Source organism: Panthera tigris, chromosome A1 (assembly GCF_018350195.1).
Source record: "Panthera tigris isolate Pti1 chromosome A1, P.tigris_Pti1_mat1.1, whole genome shotgun sequence".
Taxonomy (NCBI): Eukaryota; Metazoa; Chordata; class Mammalia; order Carnivora; family Felidae; genus Panthera; species Panthera tigris.
This window is the reverse complement of record NC_056660.1, coordinates 203,931,666-203,954,717: the sequence shown is the minus strand read 5'-3', so window position 1 is coordinate 203,954,717 and position 23,052 is coordinate 203,931,666. Positions and strand designations below refer to the sequence as shown.

The 23,052-nt window shown below is 41.2% G+C and overlaps 1 protein-coding gene across 6 annotated transcripts in view; it reads left to right on the top strand.

Moving 5' to 3' along the window:
- GHR (growth hormone receptor) overlaps positions 1 to 23,052 on the top strand; it is a 272,255-nt gene that overhangs the window by 146,143 nt on the left and 103,060 nt on the right. The window lies entirely within an intron of this gene.

The window sequence follows — 23,052 nt, the reverse complement described above, 5'->3', positions numbered from 1 at the left end:
ACTAAAACTATAATTTATTGCTGGAGATTGAGTTATAAAGGATCCAGATATGTTGTTCACTACACCCACTAAGTCAGGGAATCATTGTTGGAAGTTATAGAAAGATACTCAGTTGTGACAAACAAAAGGGCTTTCTCTCTCTCTAGTTCTCTCTAGCTCCATCACTTCCTGCTCCCTCCCACTCACTCAGGTATGGTTTTCTCAAATGCAAAACATGGAATTCACTTGCCAGCATTTTGACTCTGAAGGTTTTTTTTAACAGCTGATATTTAAATCCACCTAGGCTTCTCTAGCTATCCTCCTAGGAGCTCTGATCATAAGAAACAGCTGAACTGGTGAATGTTCTGAATTCATTCCTATTGAGATGCATGGAGGTATCCAGGTACTAACTACACCCATCTGTCTTTTCTAAAAGAACAGAGTTAGCAAACCAAACATTCATCCTGACCCCGCAATTAGGAATCTAACCATGAACTTGCTATTCCCATGCAAGGTTAGTTGTTTCTATGTTTTGAGGAAGATGATTGAGTGCAAGAGGTCGTTTGATATGATAATACTGAGTAATTTCTTACAGGATATACTTAATCAGAAAAGTATTGTTGGACAGGAGCTCACAGAACATAGAGTTATACTAGTTTTCAGAGATGGAGGGCCTAGATGAGGGTTTCTCAAACTTGGCCTATTGATATTGTAAGCCAGGTGATTTTTTTTTGTGGTGGGAGGTGTCCTATGCATTGTAGCATGTTTAGCAGCATTCTTGACCTCTGCCCAGTAGGTGGTAGGAGCTGCATTCCTACCCTCAGTTGTAACAACCAAAACATTTCCAGACATTGCTAAGCATTCCCTGGGGGTGGGCAAATGGACACCCATTGAGAACCACTGGTCCAGATCTGGTGATTGCTTGTTGAACGGATAGTGCCAGGATTGTTGTGGGAGTCAAATTACAGAAAGTGTGTTTAAGTACTTTTAAAAATAAAATATTTACATGTTTGGTTACAGTACATCTCTTACCTTTTCACTGATTCATACGTTCATTCATCATCTAAGATTTAGGGGGTGGGCAGGTGCTGGAAACCAATAAATAAACTTAGAGGCTTTAGGGTTTGCCAAGTAAGCAAAGAGGTTAGAAGAAAAAGATCACGGAGACCTCCAAAATGAATGTGTATATATAACGTGCACAAAATATTGTGGGAGTCCCAGGAAAGAAAGGCCTGCCTTTGACCCAAACCGTAGAAAACTAGTTGGACTCTACAGCTGAAGCTCTGTGATAGTAATTACAGATGGACTAATTCTTTTTCATATAATGTCATAAATTTGTGCAGTGTTGCTAGAAGTATTTAAGGTGCCTGCCAACAGTCAGTATGCAACACAGATTAAGGTATTATCATTTTTAGGGCTACTCATAAAGTGGTATGAAATCTTAATGAGCAACTTAAGAATTGAAATGGTTACAGACACCTGTTATTTTCCCATCTTTTTTTTTTCATACTTGCTAAATGATAGCAAACCATATCAAACAATCAAATAAAAATTATAAAGCCCCAAACTCCAACCCAGGTTTCCTTAAGGGGGGCACAAATGTCAGAAACACTCGCAAGGAACACCAGGAAGCTTATAATTTTAGGTCTATTGATTCAAAAACAAACATTCTTAGCAACATAAACACCTGTTTGAAACGCTAAATCTGACATTGTATATTTCGACAGAAATAATTCTGTACCAAGGAGATTGGGTTAACCATCATGAAAGTACCAGAATTTCCAAATTTCTACGGTGTTCTAAATAAAATAGTCACTGACGAGGAAAGTCCATCTAAGGGCTGGTGTGCCTGGTGTAGCCACATTTGCGATAAAGGCTGCAACTTCTTTCCCCCTTTAAACTTTTCCTGTGATTCTGCCTATTCCATGCTCCAGAGGTACTCATAGGTTAGATAGAACAAGAGTTGTTAACTGTAGCATGTGCTGCACTAATGGTTATGAGTCACATTTGTTTTGGAAGATTACCCTTAAAGCCTGTCACTCATGCTTGTTTATGAGGAGCGCAGTGACTTAAACATCAGCTAACAAATCCTCATGAATGCACTGTCACATCTGACTGCTTCCAGCAAATGCTTCCTGTCACTTCTCCCTCTACCGCTCTGAGAATTAAAGGCTGGTGGAGCGAACAGGAAGACATCCATGAGCATTTATTAAAAGAAGCATGGGAGAGTGTGGTAACTGCAAAGCCAGCTGTTGAAATTAATATAATTGGTGTGAGATTAAATTTCATCAGTCTTAAGACCTGCCTTTTACCACCAGAGAAATCAATCTTCATATTTAAGTTTACACTAATATGGAACATTCCACATACTGAACTGTCACATGCCTTTAGAATAACCATGCCGTGCTGTTTCTTTAAGCATTACAAGTGAAACAAACAGCTGACAGGTGGATCTTATAGTATATTCAGAATCCTTGTGACTTCACCATTGTTATTTTTTAGTCTCAATTTGACTATATGTATGAGAAACACACCATATAGGCATAAATAAATATATACTGATAGTCCTTATTTAGCGGCCCATGAAAACAAAGTCTGTATTGTGATAAATCAGGAATTTATTAGATATATTCGTGTCTTATTTCTGGATTGAGTGGATTGTCTTTAGCTTCCCTCATTTGAAAACAAAAACTATACTTTTCACAAAGTTACCATGAATTCATTCGACAAATATTTTTTGAGCACCAACTAGGTGCCAGGCACCATTGGAGTGCCTCAGTGAACAAGAAAGTTAAAAACTCCTACTGTCCTGGGGCTTTCCTTCACAGGAGGTGTGTGAGGAGGGGGGGGGGGGGGGGGAGGAGGTGTTTGCAGAGGGTATGTGGGTGGGTGAGGCAGATGAAAGACTGTAATAGTAAAAAATAATTGTCTAATACGTTGGAAGGGGCCATAGGAAACCATTTCATTTGTTCCTTGTTGGAGTGTTCCCCAAGGTTGGCCATCAATATTTTATATGAATCTCCTTGGTTTTAAATGTTAGACACCAATCTAAAATCATTTGACACTAAACTTATTCTCATGGTCTGTCTGGAATCTGCAGCACCAGCCCTCTGTCTGGTTATTGGAGAGGAAGCCCAGACCCAAAAGGGTTAAGTGACTTCCCCAAGATTCCAGCAGTTACTGGCAGGAGTGGGGCCAACATGCAAACTCCTGCTCCATTGTGCATTCTTCCATGCTCCACTTTGAGAGCAAGTGACCTAGTTGGTGGAATCCACTTGAAAATCTATTTTGAAACATTGAAAATTTGGAAATGTCTTTAGGTGCATGCAGAATGGCACCCTCTTGACAGAAAGGTCAGTAGCAGAAAGATTTTGAAATGTATGAATTAGATTGAGATAAGGCCTCTATGAAATCACTCTGCTCTTTCATGTGGCAGGCCAACCACAGAAGCATGGGCTCTGATTCATGCACCCTCAGCCATCTTTCTCGCTCACATATTGTCACCGTTCACTTCTTTCTGTTTCCTAGAGCTCCGGAAGACACAGTTAGAGATGGTCTATTGGCCTTGCCATCCCAGCTTTCTCTTAAGACTGTCTCCATTTCTCTTCTGAATATAACTTAGACTTGGCCATCGTTCTTAGAGTTCCACTAAATCATTTGATGAAAAGATGGTAAATCCAGGTCAAGAACAGAACTGAAAAGGCACAGCACTCTGATGGAACAGAATGAACTGTAGTCAACAGGCACTGTTTCTAGACTTACCACCATAAGGCAGCCTAGCTAGAACTTGGTTTCCCTAACTGTAAGCGGGGTTTTAAAATCTTTTTATTTACAGTCTTGTTGTGAGGATTAAAAGGTTGAGGAAGAATGTGTCTGTAATAGCACTCTGAAAACTGTAAATGGTGGTCCACACTAGCAATTTCAGTTACTTCTGCCCCTTTTGTCTCTAAAAACAGGTTACTAGAGGGATACACAAGTTACCATTATTTTCAAGGTTGCTTTAGGCATATTTGTTGTTAGTGAAATTAGTCTTCTGAGAGTTGGAAGGGACCTCCAACATCCTTAGGGAACCGATCGTGGCTATTACGCAGAATAAGCTGGGAAGTTTTTGAAAAATACAGATTCATAAACTTTATACCTAGAGATTCTAATGCAGAAGATCTGGAGTGATTTGAAAGTTATTTTAATGTTATATGTTTGTGTTTGTTCTAGGAAAACTTTGAACATGAATCTAAAAATTACGGGTTTGGGAAACCCTGCTCCAACTTCCTACTAATGCCGAACTCCTTCTCCTGCTACCCATGGCTTCACTTAGAAACGGAAAACCAATAATTACCCAGGCTCTCATCTTTTCCACTCCATTAACTTGTCCCCTTGTACCCCTAGTGCTTGGCACCCCACCTTGACAGCTATTATTGCCAAGTGTCTACATTAATAATCCATGTTGACATCCTCTTCTTTCCACCTGCTGCCCTCTAGTGGAGATGCTGACAAGCAGCAAAATATTTAAATGTGAGCACCAGGGGTTGACCAGTCTAAACAGGTGAGCTCACAGGGAGTCAACGTGCAGTCCCCACAGGGGTGTCCACAGACCACAGCTATGAGAGAAATCATTAGGATAGCCTCAAGCTGTTTGGACACTGTTGACACACAACTTACATTGAGAGCAGTGCTTTATGAAGACCCCTGCATCTCTTTATGGGTTTTTTCCAGGTTTCAGAAATCTACCAGGAAAAGATTATCCTTGGGATATTTTTGCCTCTTTCTCCCCAGTTCTTTCTTCTGCCATTTATCCGAATTCCACCTCTTGCCAAAGAAGGTGGTTCATCCCTACCTCCCCTAATCTTTGAGTTTCTCAAATCTTGCAAGGAAAGAAAGTATTTTTTTTAATCCTTACAGTTTAGAAGCCTCCAGTCACCAGATAAGAGGTACTGATGCGAATTCAGCATTTACAGTGTAATGGACACTTAGGCAGCAATGTGTTTACCTTGCATTCCTTTGAGATCCTGTGAGATACCTGAAGTAGCTCTCTTTTACCCACGAGGCACTGAGGTCAAGAGAGTTTGAGAAGACTGTGGTACGTCACTCAGCAAGGGGCAAAGCCAGAACTAGAACTCAGGTGTGGCTGACGGCAAGCCCTTGTGGGTTCCTTTAATGTGCTATGCTACCCCCATGCAGTGATTGTTTAGTCTTCTGAGTAATAAATTATAACTTTCATGGGAAATGAAATTAAGTCTCCTGGTACTATACTCATAGTAAAATCATTCAACTTTACTTTAATGAATGTTTAATCATCAGCGTATCTCCACACAATCCCCATACCTCACTTTTAATACTCTTGCATCCAGAATTGTTTAGCAGAGGAACAGGTGGGGAACTTTGGGTAGGAGGCGAGAACAGCAGAAGCCACAGTGCCGATGCAAAGCTGAGACTGGCTATCACAGGGTAGAGGCCACATATCCTGCAAGCTTTGATGAAACTAAGTAGTTATCTATATTAACCAGCAGATAGATCGGAACTCCTAGGCCAAGCACTGATATAAACTGTGCATGTGTGTGTGTGTGTGTGTGTGTGTGTGTGTGTGTGTGTGTGTGTGTGTGTGTATCTCATCCCCCACAAGATCCTTCATGACAGATATACCAGCATGAGTTTACCCCTTTTGTGGTTTTTCATTCTTCTTTTATCCTTGATTGTTAATATCTTGGTAAGTGATTTTTTTAGCCATATAATTTTTTTCTTAAGGAACATAAACAATGCAAGATTTCATTTGGCTGATGTTTTCCTTACCATTATATGTGATCATTATTATTGAAATATTTAATTTCTTTACTGGGATGTGCCTATTTAATTTCTTTACTGGGATGTGCCTATTTAATTTCTTTACTGGGATGTGTATACACATACACACACGCAAACACACAAACACACACACACACACACACACACACACACACACTCACCTGGATGCCTTTTTTCCCTGATAGAAAAGATAGAAAAAAGATAGAAAAAGATAGAAAAGATAGAAAAAAGATAGAAAAGACAATACATATCTATGTACATAAAAGAATTTGTTGTGAATTCTAGACCCACTGGAAACAATAGTACTTAGGATCTGGATTCCAGTTCCTGACCTCCTATCATTTTTAAATGTTTATTTATTTATTTTTGAGAGAGAGAGGGGGTGGGGGGGAGAGAGACAGACAGAAAGAGAGAGAGAGAGAAAATGAGCAAGCAGGGGAGGGGCAGAGAGAGAGGGAAAGAGAGAATCCCAAGTAGTCTCCTCACTCAGTGCAGAGCCTGACTGGGGGCTTGATCTCATGACCGTGAGATCATGACCTAAGCCAAAATCTAGAGTCAGACACTTAACTGATTGAGCCACCCAGGTACCACCCTCCCACCATTTTTAAACTTTGCTACCTTGGTGAGGTAAATAAAATGTGAGCCTCAATTGCTCTTGTAAACCCAGGACAACATTACATATATGGCTCAATTAAATAGTCTTATCCAAAAGATTCCTTTGGCTTCTCTGGCCTGTGAGCTGTACCTTGATTTGTACAACAGTTGAAGCCACTGAATAGTTACATGAAAACCATGTTAATCAAAATTAAGTCTCTGTTGGTTGGATCTTGTTTTTCCATTGGCTTGCATGAATGATGCTTGCCTTCCTTTCTGACAGGTACTCCAATGAGAGAATTCCTTCAATCTGGTTTTCTCTCATGATTCTTCTGGTTCCTAAACAGCCTACAGATAAGCACTACCCTGGCATAGCATAGTTAAAAGAAATCCTAGATTACACCTTTCATAAAACAAAAATGTCTATGTAAAGAATGACATCTTGTTTTTAATTTCATTTTATGTGTGTGTGATCTCAAGTTTTCGGGTGCAGAGTACATCTGACTTGATAGATGAAGGCTGAGTTCCTGGCAGTCTGTCATTATCCAGCCCCAATCCTGGAATGTTCCTTACAACTTCCTGTGCTTCCTTCCTACGGCTAAGCACTGGCAAGCTTGCAGTGTATAAGAATTATAGCCACGCACCCTCCTGCCCCCTTTTGCTGCACACTTTTTCAGTTTATTACTGTTCTCACAGCTTACCTGTTTACAATCAAAATTAAAAAAACTCTTTCCCCCAAATTTTGACCATTTGAAGTTTCAGGAAATAACCATCTCTTCATTTTTCCGATGAATAAAATACTAAATAAATGTACCAATGTAATATTTGTAACAAACTTGGAAAAAAAAAAAAGGAGGGGCAGAGTTAGTAAGGCTGAAAGAGAGAGAACGTTGTCTAAACCTGGAATGTTCACCTGCCCAGTATTACAGGCGTCCATGTAACATGGAGGTGATAAAGCAGAGTGATGCAGAGAACAGACTGGATTTGAATCCTGTTTCTACCACTTTCACCTCTTTGTGCCTCAGTTACCTCATGTAAAAGGGGATAATAGCACCTAGCATACAGGGTTATGACGAGGAGTAAATAAGTTGATACATGTAAAGAACTTTCAAGCCTACCTGGCACATAAACGTTCAATAGATATAAGCTATTATTGTTATAAAACTAAAGAAAGAGAGCCCAGAAGTCATTCAGTCTGCTGGGATCCTTTCTTCCTCCCCCTTTGCCTTCTCTGCTCCCACTTGGCTTACCTCCCAATCCACCTCTGCCTCCTATCTCTCTTCCACACAACTTAAGAATTTTTGGCAAAATGTTTAGAAGAAAAGAAGAGGTGCAAACTTTGGAGGGTGCCAGGCTTTCTGATAGGCAAGTATACCTGTCGGCCGAAGGGGCTGTGTCCAGTAGTGAAGGGCTTTGTGACATCAGAAAGCTTACTTCTTAAGAAATGGGCTTAACTTTTCGATGGCTGGGCCTCTTCATATGGGTACATGGAAGTTGCCTCAGTGACAGAGGAGGACAGTTGGGCTCAGGGATCTACAGGATGAAGGTGAAAAGAATGTCATGTGTGCTTTTAGAAGAATTTACTATGCAAAGCTCCCTTGTCTTCACCAACCTTTGGCCTGAGTTGCTGCAGTTTGCATGGAAACATAACGGAAGTCAAAATCTAAGAGCAACTTGTCCCTCTGGCCTTCATTGTCTTTAGTGTGTCTTTCCAGACTCGCTGATCTTCACCCCTCCTTACCAAGTCCTCACTGACCTCAAAGGGCCCTTCTTGCCAGGCCATGAAGCATATCTGAGCCAGAGGCCTGGGACTATGGCCAAAGCTGAATGAAGGTGCAAAATGTATGACTAAAAAAAGCCCAAACACGTGGCACTGGGTACAGCAGATCAGTTTGTTGGAGAAATGGTTTATAAATAACATGGAAAGGGAAAAGGGTAGAGGGGCAAAATATTGAGCTGTTGTCTGGTACTTGAGGTCAGTCTCACCATTTCTAACACCAAACCTCAAGGTGAGTGCACATTAAAAAAATGGATCTTGTGGATGAAATGAACTCTGCCTGGGCTTATTTTTAAGTCTAGTAAGCCAAATTTTTAAACAAGATTTCTTTTATTTGGAATACATTGGAAAACATGTGTAATTTGAGAACAAATGAATACAAAACAAAAGCCAGAAACAAACCCCATGAAGGTGTTATGCTTTCCTGAGGATGGTCTGTAAGGCTGGGATGCTGCAGAGGTGGGAATATTTAGGGATCTTACTGAAATAGTTTTTTCTCCTCCAAATCATGGCAGGGGATGGATGGACTAAAGACAGAAGGAATGAGGGGGAAAGGAGATCATTAAGTTGGGAAAGTTTTCTTTTTCTTTTCCCCTTTCTGTTTTTGGTTTTATTTTTCCCTTGTCAAAGCCAGAAGGGATCTGAATTCTGGTCCAGAACTCCCAAGACCAAAGAAAGGGTCAGGGAAAGCCACTCAGGCTGGGAGCTGTGATCTTATCACTAGTCCAGATCCCTCCTCCTTCCTCCCTGGGAACCTTGTGCAAACACAACTGCCTGGTCTTCCTGTTTAGTGGCAAAAGTTTGGCTCCCTTCTCTTTCAGATGGGAATATGAACTTTAGGGGATAGCTTTTGCTGCTGTTTCTTTTAAAGAAACAGAGACTTGACTTGCTCTCACAGACTTCTTCCGTGGCACACGGAAACCACAACTAACTAAAGAACAAGATCATGAGCTTAGACAAATGGGGCAGCATGCCCTCCCCTGGAGTTGTCTCCCATTGCCTCTTTTTCCCACCCTAGCCCACATCCATATCCATCACACTTTGTGGTTACCCATCTGCCCCTGACTGTGAGTTATAATCTCCCAGGAAGAGCAATCTATTGGCTCAGGGCCAATCTTGAACTTGTCTTTTATCCTTGCCAGAATTTCTGTCGTTGCCAGAGAGGTGTGAGTCAGGGAGACTAAGATTGTCAGAGTTCAAGTGTGCATTGTTTAACATTATAGTAATTTCCGGTCTTCCTTGAATCTCATCTTCAAAATCAAAATGATGCCCAGTGTCTGATCATATTGATGCAGTGTCTGGGGGTGTCAGGGAAGCTTCTCTGATAACACAGACTGCCAGCTGGAGGGCAGGCCATGGTACATGGTGGTAAGGAGTGCCCTCTACTTTTGCAGGAGAATTTCAAATTCAGACTCAGGACTTTACATCTCCAAATTAATTTTGGAGAATTTTAGTTCACTTTAGTCCATTAGTGGAATCTAATGAGATCTTTTTCCTCCATGACAACATTACCAGTTTTCTTTCATCCTTGGATTTGATAAATCCATAAGCATTCCTTTTTTTCTTTTGGTCCTCTACCAAAGCTTTTATACAAAACCAAATTCAAAACATTGTAACCTGCCCTTGAGGATTGTGCCCCAGGCTGTTCAGGATTCTCTAATGAACTTTCTTGGGTCTTTTGTTTAACTACCAGTGAATTCACTTATCTTTATAGTTATTCAGGTCACTCACAACATATGAGAGACTACACCACCTGTCTCACTGAAATTGAGAAACATTAGATGAGCAACACTCGCCTAACAACAGTCAGATAATTCTTTCCATGAAAGGAAATGACGTACATTTCCTATGATGATTTCTTCTTGGTGAATCCATCTTGACATCAAGTGACCTATTGTTTCTTTTCTAGGTACTCAGAAACCATCTAATAATTCATTCTAGAAGGTTGGGGGAGATTGAGATTAAGGGTATAGCTTTAAGAATCAACCTTTTAAACCTATTCATACATTGTGATATCTCCTGTTTTTGTCCTCCAAAAATCCTCAGCAATAACGAGTAGTTTACTGATCCACTTAATATTTCCCAGATCTTGGGTAGGTCTCAACTGATCTCAAATGTTTGAATTCATTATTAGCTTGAGATCGTGTTTATTGTCCATTGACTTTAGACTTCAGTTTTGTTAACCACATTTATTCTGTACTCTTCAGTCTTCCTGTTATTACCCTTGACTAAGAAGAAAACTCTTTAGCAGTTTCCCTTTGCCTTCCCTTTCTTCTCAGAGTTGTCTTTTCTTTTTCATATTTAGAGTTTTGTGAGATGAGGCAAAATGTATCTCAGCGTATAGTTTTAGCATTTAAGTGTAGAAGTTCAAAACTATTGATTATTGCATCATCCTAAAAGAGTAGTCTGTAGTATCTCTTTCTTCTTTGTGTGTGTGTATGTGTGTGTATGCACTCTCACTTGCACCTGCATGTGCTTGTATAGGTTTTTTTTTCATTCTTTCAGTGCATCCTAAATATTTAAAGGTCATTTGTGCTACATGTGAGAGAACTGAGAAGCTACCCATGCATGAGGTTTAATTTAAGGTGGAGACAATTGCTTTGAGTTACTATTCTTGGAATAAGTTACAAGTTTCAAAATTACAAACTAAATATGGCAAATCATCAGATTTGGTGCCATTACTTGGCAAGACCCAGTAAAACTCAAGACCATTAAGTTTAGGTAGAGAGGAATGGTGGTGAGAAAATCAGAGCCAGAGAGGAACAGCTAGAGGGGAAAACATGTGTGAATGGCTCTGGGACCTTAGGAGTCAACAGGAGGTCATTGGGAAGATGGGGAAGGGAAAGGCAACACTGGCCAATTATTCTTTTATTCTTTCTTTCTTTCTTTCTTTCTTTCTTTCTTTCTTTCTTTCTTTCTTTCTTTCTTTCTTTCTTTCATAAATATTTATTGTGAGCATCCTGCATGCCTGACATCCTTTCCAGTGAAACTAGGATGATGAGGGAGTCAAAACGAGAAGTGAAAATGAGTTAGGAGGACTCACTCTCCACCCTCCACAACAGCTGGACCAGTCCACATATCGATATGCTTTTCTGTCCCGAACACACAACCAACCAAAGAAATAAGCTCTAGCCAGCTTCTACTTCAACATGTAATGTTTCAAAATAATAAAAAGACAGATTCCAGAAGAGTCTATCTGTAACTATTTAAAGAGACATAAAATGAAAATCAGAAAGGAAGAAGCGTTTTTGTGGGGAAAGTTAATAAGGCTGGTGTTTAGTATAGGAGGACTGCTGTGTTGGCAGCATCCTAGAGATGTGGTCAAGGAAATGGAAACACGAATCCGTTCAGTATTCAAGAGCTACTGTCTCCCTAAAAGCAAACACAGTTCATCAGGTTTTGCCACATGCTTGGATTGCAAACCGACTACAGAATGTTAAAAAGTTTCTGTTATAGAATTATCCCTGGATTTTTGCTGCTTGAATTCTACTGTGGGAAATGTGACTATAAACCAGCATCTAAAACAGGCAATTTTGATATTAAGAAGCTGTTACTCATGACAGTAAGCGCATGTTACTGACATTCCAATGGGTAACTTACAGATTTGCAGCATCAGAAACATAGTACGAGTGTACCTAGAACTCACAGAGCTGCTCACGAGTTGTACAGCAGTGAAAGACTCCTGGCCTTCCATGTTGGATTTCTTAATACTGCTGTGTGTGTGTGTGTGTGTGTGTGTGTGTGTGTGTGTGCGCGCGCACGCGCGTTGCTGGGACCGTGGTCGATTTCCCTGATGTAAGCCTAGCAACTTGTTTTTCAGTTCAGCACAGTAAAAGCTGAGCAGAAGAGAACTCCCTGTTGGCCACCCACCTCACAGTGGCTCAAAGGGGACTCTGTGTCGAAGCATTCCACATTAGGCAAATATACAGTTCTGCCATCAAAATGAGAAACACTTGAGCTGAATCATCTACCGTTAGCTATAGCTTCCAGCCCTGATTTAAAAGAATGCAGGGAGCCCTGCAAGTTGAAGCGGTTTTGGCAGGCGAGGAAACAGCTGTAACACTGTCAGGGGCTGTCTGTAGGAGCTGTGCGGGCTGTTGACAGCACTTAGAAGGCCCAGAAACAGGGCAGACGCTTTCCACATTAGGTCAAAGCAGTGGCAGCGGCCTGGTTCGTGAAGTGAACTTTTGACCCCATGTGAGGCGAACGGCTCTCCGGGCCCTCGTTCTGTCATTTCTCAGGCTAGTTTTCTCGTTCAGAACCAGAGGGTAGGATCTTTGCTTTTTGAACTGCTTCACTTTTACTGCGAGTTAGACGTTTTCATAGCTGCAGCTGAAGGGAGGGAAGATGAGGAATGAGACCTGGTATTTCCTGCTATCCCTCGGTGTCCACCATCTTCCCCAGGGGTGGGCAAATCACCTCAAGGACTGTTGCACCGAACCTTGCCAGCCAGGGAGAACTGTGCCATTGGCACAGCGGTTTTCATCATCTAAAGGCCTTCACACCTCTCTCTCTGAGGCTCCCTCTCTCCTGTCTCCTATCCTCCCCGTGCCTGCTCGACTCAGCACCCTCCCACTGCCCTTTGCTGCCAAGGCATTCCTTTGCCATCCCTAACCAGGCCTGCCCTCCTGAAAGAGGTCCAGACCTTCGCCTTACCTCCAAACCTATTTACCTGTGCCCCAAACTGATGGCCCGTGGAAAGAACCAGATAAAATGACTTATGCTGAGGTATAACTTGCCAAGTATTCTGAATGTGATAACTAAGGGGTATGAGCATTTTGATAGGGGACCATGATTCATCCAAATGAATAAATCTCTAATGTTGAAGTTTCTGTTTTCCTGCACCAGTTGGTATGGACAGTTTGGGGAGCCAAGGGATTCTTTCCTTAGCTGCTCAGGTTGTACTCTCTGGGTAAATGCCTAATCCAACTTCCCATTATTTTCTTTTTTTAAGATGTAGAGTTCAGTCATGTCTTAGAAAACATTTATCTCCACACCTTTGCCAAAATTCATTGAGGTCAGTGAAAATAAAAGAGAAGGCTTTTGGGGGAGGAGGGGCTACCATTTTAATTCAGGTTGTTAAACCAAGTCTCCAGCTGAATTGAAGATGCTCTTTGACAGCCTTACCTATAGATTTCTAAAACTTCAGAAAGTTTCTGTTAATCAGATTCAAAGTAATGCCAACTTATCAAGGGAGACAGATACCTTAGTCTGGCTAATAAGGGTAGTAGTTGCCCTCGAGAAGGCAATGATAAGAGGGAAATGATTTAAAACTTTCCATGAAGGCCAAGCAGTTTGCAGTGGAAAACCTGGCCTCTACCCTCAAAGTTCTGTTATAAATTTGTCGTTTAGAAGCATGGAGTTCAGAGCATCATTCTTATTAAAATGCTAGTTAATTGTGCAAGCATTGTTCATTATTACAAAACAGTAGACACTGTAAAAAGCATTTATAGAAATCAATATTGGATTTAAATTGTCAGCTGTGTGATTCCCTGTTATCGTTTCCTTGGATACAAATGCCTTGTGTCAGGTACCGTATCTCGTAGGTCTGCACGGCATCTAGCAAAATGTTTTGTGTAGACAATTAACAAATGCTTATTTAATGAGTCAGTGTAGCTTAATTTTTGTTTTATTGTGCTTTCTATGTTTTCCTTGGGATATGGGAGATTGAGCCAAGGGAAGCTGTCTCTTAGAAGCTCTTATCTATGAATATGGATGTCAAAGTAACTATTTTTGCATAAACAAACTATTTTTGCAAAAACATTCAGCTGAGTTGGTGAACATTCTAGATCTATATACATATATGTACATACAGCGCTGGGCAGCTGAAGAAGTGTGAGGCATCGTCACTTCACTCTTGCTTCCCTAACTGGATCCCAGACTTTACACTGGTAGAGCCACCTCCCAAGGTGGCCCATTTGTATTTAGTGGGCCATGAAACGAGTGGCCCTGCTGAAGGTATCTCTGAAGGGAGTGCTCTGGAATGTAGTGCCTGGGCCTGGAATTTGAAGTGAGGCTCCAAGAGCACATCATACACATTTTCCACTTGTGGGGGAATCCCCTTCGCTGGAAATAGCCAGTGATTTCAGATACTTGATCCAAACCCTGTTTCCTCTTTTGAATTGAATAGGCTATTAACCATTCTTGAGGCTTTGAAATAGTGACGGATCTTCCTAATTGGGAATTCAGCTGCTGGTTTCTTAGGCAGAGTATTTTGAAGTTGAAGGTTGAAAAGGGCACAGGGCAATAAACATACTTAGAATAGTCTAGTTCAGCTTCCCTCCTCCCAGTCACCATCCGAGATTGTACCTGAATCATCCTTAGAACATGAAAAAAAATCCCTTACAATCCCCGATGCACTATTTCTATTGGAAACCCTTGCCATCAGAGTTTTACTATGTATTTAACCTAAATGGTTCTTTGTGAATGGGGAACGTATTTGCATTGCCAGAATTTTGTCAGCATTTTGCTCATGAAAATATCTTATATCTTTGTGTATGCTATCACATTAGCCTTCCTGTCTTCTAAATCAGAAGTTCCCAAACTTTCAAATGTGATCCCCATTTACTGCCAACTTCTATAGCTCTTCTTTGTCGTGGTTGTGTCTTTATCTACTGAATTGCTAGACGGTCCTTGAAAGTGATGTGGATTTGTGGATCCAAATAGCTCCCTTCTCTGGGTTTCCTCTCTCCCACATAGATGAATGCAGTCCTTAGCTGAGAGGAATCAGTTCGGGATTAAATAACCCTAAACCTTTCATCATTTGTTATAGTTCTTACATGCCTATCTTCATTTTCCTGAAAATCTTAAGACTGCATTTTATATATCATTAGAATAATGTCATGGTCACATGAACAGACATTTCTCCAAAGAAGACATACAGATGGCCAGCAGACACATGAAAAAATGTTCATCATGACTTATCATCAGGGAAATGTGAATCAAAATTACGCTGAGATAACACCTCATACCTGTCAGGATGGTTAAAATCAACAACACAAGAAACAACATGTATTGGTGAGGCTGTGGAAAAGGGGGAACCCTCCTATACTGTTGGTAGGAATGCAAACTGGTGCAGCCACTGTGGAAAACAGGATGGAGTTCCCTCGGTTAAAAAGAGAACTACCCTATGATCCAGCAATCGCACTACTGGGTATTTACCCAAAGAACACAAAAATGCTAATTCAAAGGGATACATGTACCCCTATATGTATAGCAGCATTATTTACATCAGCCAAGATATAGAAGCAGCCCAAGGATCCATTGATTGATGAATGGATAAGGACAGTGTGGTGTATATGTATATATATTACAATTGAATATTACTCAACCATAAAAAAGAACGAAATCTTGGGACACCTGGGTGGTTCAGTCAGTTAAGCATCCGACTCTTGATTTTGGCTCGGGCGTGATCTCAGGGCTCATGAGCTGGAGCCCTGCATTGGGCTTCATGTTGACAGTGCAGAGCCTGCTTGAAATTCTCTCTCTGCCCCTCCCCTGCTTGTGCACTGTCTCTCTCTCTCCCTCCCTCCCTCTCTCTCTTTCTGTTTCTTTCTGCCAAAATAAATAAACAGACTTAAGAAAAAGAATGAAATCTTGCCATTTGCGGTGACATGGATGGAGTTAGGGAGCTAGGAGCTAGAGAGTATAATGCTAAGCAAAATAAGTCAGAGACAAATTCCATAATTTCACTCATATGTGGAATTTAATAAGCAAAACAAGCAAACAAAGGGAAAAAGACAAACCAAGAAACAGACTTTTAACTATAGAGAACAAATTGATGGTTATCAGAGGAGAGGTGGATAGGGGATGGGTGAAATAGGTGATGGGGATTAACGAGGGCACTTGTCGTGATGGATGAGCACTGGGTGATGTATGAATTACTGGAATTAAACAAAAACTTTAAAATAGAAAAAGAGGAAAAGAAACAAAAGTAATGTCATGACCAGGGCTGAGTTTAGATAAAGCTGACATTTTCCTCCTAGCCACAGAGGTAGCAGTGCCAACTGTAGAATCCCTTTAGAATGCTCACTTTAGTAACAATAAAGCACACATACTGTAAATTTTTAACATTTTTCTATACATACTTAGTAAGTAACCAATGTAGTGGAACAGGAGGTCCCATTTTTGTGTCAGAGGGCCCCTTTATATATTCCAAATTATTGAAGACACCAAAGAGCTTTTATTTATAGGAGTTATATTGATATTTACTGTATTCGAAATTAAAACTGAGAAATGTTAGAACATAGCCATTAGAGTGATGACTTCATCATGTCCTCTAGCTTCTGGAAAACTACACTTGTGAAAGACATAAATGATGTAGTATTACAATAATAGTTTTTACTTGTGGACCCACCAACATAGAATGTATTCATGGCACATTCCATAACATCTAGAAACTTACAATCCAAGGCCGAAGATTAATACTAATAAATAATGTGATGCCATTTCAATTCTGATTTAATGATGCTTCCTGCAATAATCCTAAAAATATAGATAGAAGCCAGCATATATTCATTAGCCACTTGGTATTGACTACTCCGTTATTACCTACCTCGCAGAATTGCTTCAACTGATTTTCATTTTATGAGAAGCAGCCCTCTGAAATTTTTCCCATAACCTTAGCAATGATGTAGAGCACACAGTTCCCTTTTGTAATGACCCATGGGAGAAATGGTATAACGACCTGTGGGAGAAATGCCAAACGCCATAGTAAAAATTCTGCTTCTCCTCAGAATGTACTGTGTTTTTATCTCATGGCCACTGTTAACCTTGTAACTGTGCTTTGTGGTCTGCTTTGGTTACCAGGAAGATAAGAGCTGAAAACCCAACTTCTATTCATTTAACATTCAGAGCCCAATGGCACTGCTTCTGTATGAAAATTTCCCAGGAATTATCATATTCCTTTGGATCTTGTTTTTCCTTTGTTCTGATTTTTCTTTGCATATATTTTTTTATTATGTCTTGTGGTGGATTTAATCTCCAGGGGGAATGAATGAATGAATGAATGAATGAATGAATGAAGAAGATATGTGATCCAGTTTAGAGGGATCAGTGGAGTACCCGGAGTGGTGCAGACCAAGGAGAGTTTGCTGTATAAGGTTTCATGGATGAAATGGATCTTAAGTGGAGCTTAGGAGGAAAAGGAAGCAGGCTGCTGAAGGCGAGGGGTGTTTCAAGTGAGCGATTGGCTCTAACAAAGGGGCAGCTGTGGACTGAGTGAGTGATGTTCTGAGGGCAGTAAGGGGATCTGTCTGACTGTGGGACTGGAGCTGACTGCCTTATTATGTTTTTATTGGATTGAAGAGGCAGCTGAGGATGGGAGCTAAGGAAAGGTGGAGTCAGTTTCCTAATAAAGGATTTTCACTTTGGTTTCTAAAATAAATGAGAAGGTAGAGAATTAAAGACTGAGAGACCAATTAGGAGAAAATTCTGATGGTATATATGGAAGAAAGGCCTGTCGAAACACAAGTAGAGAGAAGCACGTGAGAGTATGGAGAAGAATCAGTGAATTGCAGCCAGCTTTTGTCGCTGACCGGCATTAAAATCAGTTCACTATTGACTTTCTGCCAGGTCTGCTTTATCCCTTACTGCATGCAGAGCCTACCCCAGCAGGGAGCACATAGTGGGTGCTTCAGAAGTGTTGTGTTAGGTGAATGAAATGTGTCCCTGCCTCCAAGGAAGACGAAGAGAAGTAGATAGGTAAATCAGTAGATAAAACGAACCATGCGTTGATTGCTTTGGGAGGGTCTTATGAACAAGGACAAGCAGAAAGCATGGAGCTACAGTCAGCCAGGGAAACCCATAGAGACGACAGATGGCAGAAGCAGGTGGATAACCCCACTTTGTCTTTTCCCAAAAGCGGGGGTAGCACATCAACAGTCTTGCAGGGTCAGGGTCCTTGACTGTGGGATTTTTAAGTCACCTGATGAGGAAAACATCAGCTTCTTCCCTGGTGTGATCAAGAGCCAGGATACAATTGAAGTGTATGTGAGAACTTTGGCCCAATCCCACCAGCTTAGTGTTTGTGCTTACAGGTAGTACCAGCCTCTTGCCTGGCACGATCAAGTGTCTGAGGTCCAAGCCTTCAGGTTGAATAGAATTGATTGGCTTCAGCCTTGGACCAGAACTCTTCCACAGAGCATTGCAGGAATCCACCTCCTGTTCTTGGAGGCCAGCTTGTAGGGAGATCAGTCTTGAGCAGATTAGCTCTTAACTCAACTCACCAGCCTAAGTGAGAGGGTGGCCTATAAGCACTGCACTCTGCTTTGCTAGTAACCTATTGCATTTCAACCTATAAGACTTGTGAGGCCAGTCCCTGACATCCCCACAGGACACAATGAAAAATGATTAGAACAGGCTGGATGCAGGTTGTGTTCACTCAAGGTAAATTGGCAAGGATCATTTGCAGTGGTATGCTGGTAAATGTTCACCAACTGCTCTTGGTGGTGGGGCAGGAGCAGAGGAAGGAGAGGCAGCGATTTGTAGCATTTGCTGATTTCCATGGTATAAATACGCCCACCATGGCCAACTTCCAGCCACCAGTATGATTGAAAAAGGCATTGGGAAGAGGCACAGCCATCCACCATTATATAGTATTTCTATCATACAGATACAACAGACATCAATAATTTCAAGGTCATAGATAATAATTAAATTTGGTAAAATAATTATGAACTGATGGGTTTTAAGTATTTATTACATTTATTTTTAATGTTTTATTTAACTTTATATGTTTTAATTTTTAATAGTGACTGTGTTTAATAACCAGCTCACAAAATTCCTTAAAATTTGACAACCAGCTCACTTCCATGAGCTGGTAAGAGCTCATTCCAGCATACCACTAGGTAAGAACAACTGGAAGAAGTACTTTGTCCTTCCCAAGAAAGGTGCCAACACTGGCATCCATGGTTCCAATGCTCCAACTGTCCGTGGTTCCGGGGTTGAGGCAAGACTAATTAGATGCTACAGTATTGTTCCCAGGTCTCTTCCAACAGCCAGGAAACTGTCATTCTCAAGGGAGAGTGAGTCGTCCTCAATGGCCTACCTAGCTTCAGGTCCTGTATCGATGGTTGACTGTTCCATTTGCAAAGTACTGTGTAGAGCTACTCCATGAGCTTTGCCAGGAGACCGGGAGGCCCTGAGAGCAGAGTGATATTGTTAGGAGACACTGGAATGATTGCTAGCTCTCACCCTGCCACATCTAGTACCAAGTAGGAAACCCAGTGATGTATTTGGTGAGAACTCCACCAAGGAATTTGAGACAGTCTCAGGAACATTTTTTTTTAGAGGGATTCGAATGTAGGATAGTCAATAGGCAGAAATGAAGAAGTAATTATGGTTCTGAAATGGTTCAAAGGAAAGTGAAGGAAGGAAGCTATCATTGAATTGGGTCTTTAATGATGAGTGGAGAAGACTCATCACTGACACTGGGAGGGAAGGATGAGAGACTGGTTATCCTTGGTGGAAGAAACACGGTAGACAAAGTGTAGGAGTGTGAAGGAGCATAGGGCGTTTCAGGATTGTCCAGGTAACCACTTGGGTACCTGGGTAATGGGCTGCTATGGTCTGAATAGCAAAGTTCATAGGTTGAAATCCCAGTCCCCAAGGTGATGATATTAGGGGCGTGCCTTGGGAGGTGATTAGGTCATGAGAATAGAGCCCCCGTGGAGGGATTAGTGGCCCTTGTAAAAGAGGCCCTCTAATGCTCTCTAGCCCAGAGTGCAAGGAAAGATAAAAGTGGAAGATGAGATTCAGGGCCAGGTTGTCGAGGGCATTTTATGCCATAGTAAGGAGTTTCTAGTTTTTTCCTTTCAGTAACAGAAAGATGTTAGAATATGCAGGGACTGAAAGAATCAGGTTTGTTTTTGTAAGAATTAAAAAAAAAAATGCTCGGGCACCACTCCATCACCTGGGGATTATGGTAAAATTTCCCAAGTCAGTACACAGGCTGCTGGGTACCGCTTGAGGCTTTCTTCTTGCCTGCTATTTCAACACCGGGGCCTTTTAGGGGTTGGCCCCAACTTGTTCTTAAAGGGAGTGTTTGCTCAATGCCAAAACAGTAGTCTTCATCTTTCAAGTTATTCTACTCCTTTCCACAAGGTAAATTAGAAAAGCAATATACCTTTAATCAAGACAGTTAATCTTTCATCATTTAAGTAACTGTCCACTGATCTTCTGCACATAAATGGCTGTGAATCCCCAGAACTCGTTATGCTTGCATCTTGCACTTGTCAGACTCATCTTCTGCCTGTAGTTATAGAACTTTGTGTCCTGTCATTTTCAGGAAGTGTGTTTCTATAAATCTGTATTGAGAATTTGGGAAAATACACATAGCCAAAGCCTCTTAAAACCTTTTAAAAATTAAGGACCAATTACTTGAGATCATCTTAAAAGGAAAAACTTAAGAAAATAGATATGTCACTTGAGAGTACAGATATGAATGTAAACTATGAAGGGTATCCGTAGACAGGAGCTTCTCAAGAGAGTGCTACTTTGTTTACACTCAGATTATTTGGCATAATTTCAGAGCTCTGGGTCATTCAGTTTTGTAGTCCAGAAAGTATAAATTTGAGTCATTGAGTCTCTCTCTGTGACCACTTCCAGGGGCAGCAGACAAAGCTATCCTGTATGATATCAATAGCTTTAGTGAAAGTTTGGTCAGTATCACATACCTCATTGAAAGTTATGACCAGAGCACTGGCAGGCTCAGTTATAAAACATCTGACTCTTGATTGGGGTTGTAAGTTCAAGCCCCATGTTGGATGTAGAGATTACTTAAAAATATGGGGCACCTGGGTGGCTCAGTCAGTTAAGCATCCAACTTCAGCTCAGGTCATGATCTTAACTGTTCATGAGTTCGAGCCCTGTGCATCAGGCTCTGTGCTCAGAGCTTGGAGCCTGCTTCAGATTCTGTCTCCCACTCTCTCTGCCCCTCCCTTGCTCGCTCGTGTGCTTGCTCTCTCTCTCTCTCTCTCTCTCAAAAATGAACATTAAAAATTTTTTTTAATAAATAAAATTGAAAGAAGGAAGGAAGAAAAGAATGAAAGTCAATCAAGACCATCTGAGGTAGATATTGGCATCCTTACCCCTAGCCTGGTCTTCTGACTTGCATAAGTTGCAGGTATTTCCACATTTCCATGGATTCCAGATCAGGGAGAAAAATCCTCCTGGAATTAGCCTCCTAGTGCCATGTGAACCAGAGAGATCTTGAATCACAGAGCTCATAAACTTATGTCTGTGGGCCATATCTAGTTCATGGAGATGTTTTGTTTTACCCAGGCAGCATTTTTATAAAGTCAAATTGATTAGTATCACTTAAAATTTGAATGATTTAACAAAAACATACTCTTATTTCTGGCTTTTCTTTGACTAATTAGACAAGCCTGGTCCAGAATTCTTAAGACAATTGGCTGGATCTAAGTAGCTTCTGCCCCTTTTAGATGGAGCAAACATTCTCCACTCTTTTACTGTTCCCCTTCATGGTGGCTTCAGACATTTTTGCTACCCACTGGTTTCAATAGGCCACGGTCATATTTAAAAGACTGAATAGCAGGTATCACACAGGCAGTCAAATACAGGCAGAAGAAACCGGGCCTAGGCACCAAGACAGAGTCCTAGAACGTGACTTTGCTAGGCTGAGCATTGTCCCTTTAGTCACTGGATCATGGAAACAACCAGAAAATCCCAGGGAAGGGCTGAGGAGGCACAGCCTGAGGGCTGTGGGGCCCTCAGGGGCTTGGGCTAATAGCTTTTTACCAGGTAGCATGGAAGTATTTTCAAAATGTTAAAAATCTATGTCATAGGTAGGGTTCTCCAAGAAGCAGACTCTGAAATGGAGATTGGCATACAGGATGTTTATTAAGGACACCACTTAATCAATTAATACCTGTGGAAGAGAGAGAAAGGGAGCAGAAGTGAGCAGAGGGGAAGTCAAGCTGCAAAACAGGCTCGTGGCAACCTCAGCTAACTCCATGAGGAACTCTGGAGCCAGAATGGCCCTTCATAATTGTTTCTGATGGGACTAAGATGGCCAGGCCATTCTGCCCCAGTACACATCACTCACTGAGGGTTGCAAGGGTCTTGCCCTCAGTTGAGGCAGCCCTCTACTGCTGAGGCAATCCTTCAAAGGGGCTGAGAACCTGAAGGCTATTGGCCTAGGACACCTCCAGCATCTGGAGTAACAAGTCCTTCACTGAAGGGGTCTGGAGAGCAAACCACAGTGCCCATCACAACCAGAGCTGTGCCAGTGAGAACAGATGAATATCAATTCTGCCTCTAGGTACAGAGTGTGACCCTGTCCTACAGGTTACCCAAGGCTGTGCCTAAATTCTTCAGACTGATTCGGAATCAAGTTCTGGCCCTAAAGAGAGCAGTATGGTGCCATGATACTCTCTACCCCATTTACTGACTTATTCAGTCACTGCAGAAATAGTTTTCATCTTCACATAATATTAGATCAGCAAACTGTTACCACTCTGTGTCCAGAAATCTGAATCAATTCTTACTATATCTTATTCTAACTTCAGAAAAGAATGCTTTTTGAAAAGGACCAGAATCTTCTTTCCTTCCCTTTTCTTCCCCCAGACCTATAACTCTGCTTTGTTAACCACCAAATGAGTAATCAGATGTCTTCAACTGTGGTTTGTATAATTGCTAGTGCAACTTTTTACTTTTATTTATTTTGTTTTAATCTATTCATGAAGATTACTGCCACAGGCATTTGAAAAAAATCTCACTTCACTGCAAGAGGGATGTGGGGGGACTTGACCCAGTAATAGATACATTTCTCTAAGTGGTTCTGAAACAGTTTTCCCAAATAAGAAATTACAGTCCCAAACACATCATAGGTTTGTTATTTTCTAAAATCTCAGTAAAGCCTTAATGCAAATGTAATTTTCCTA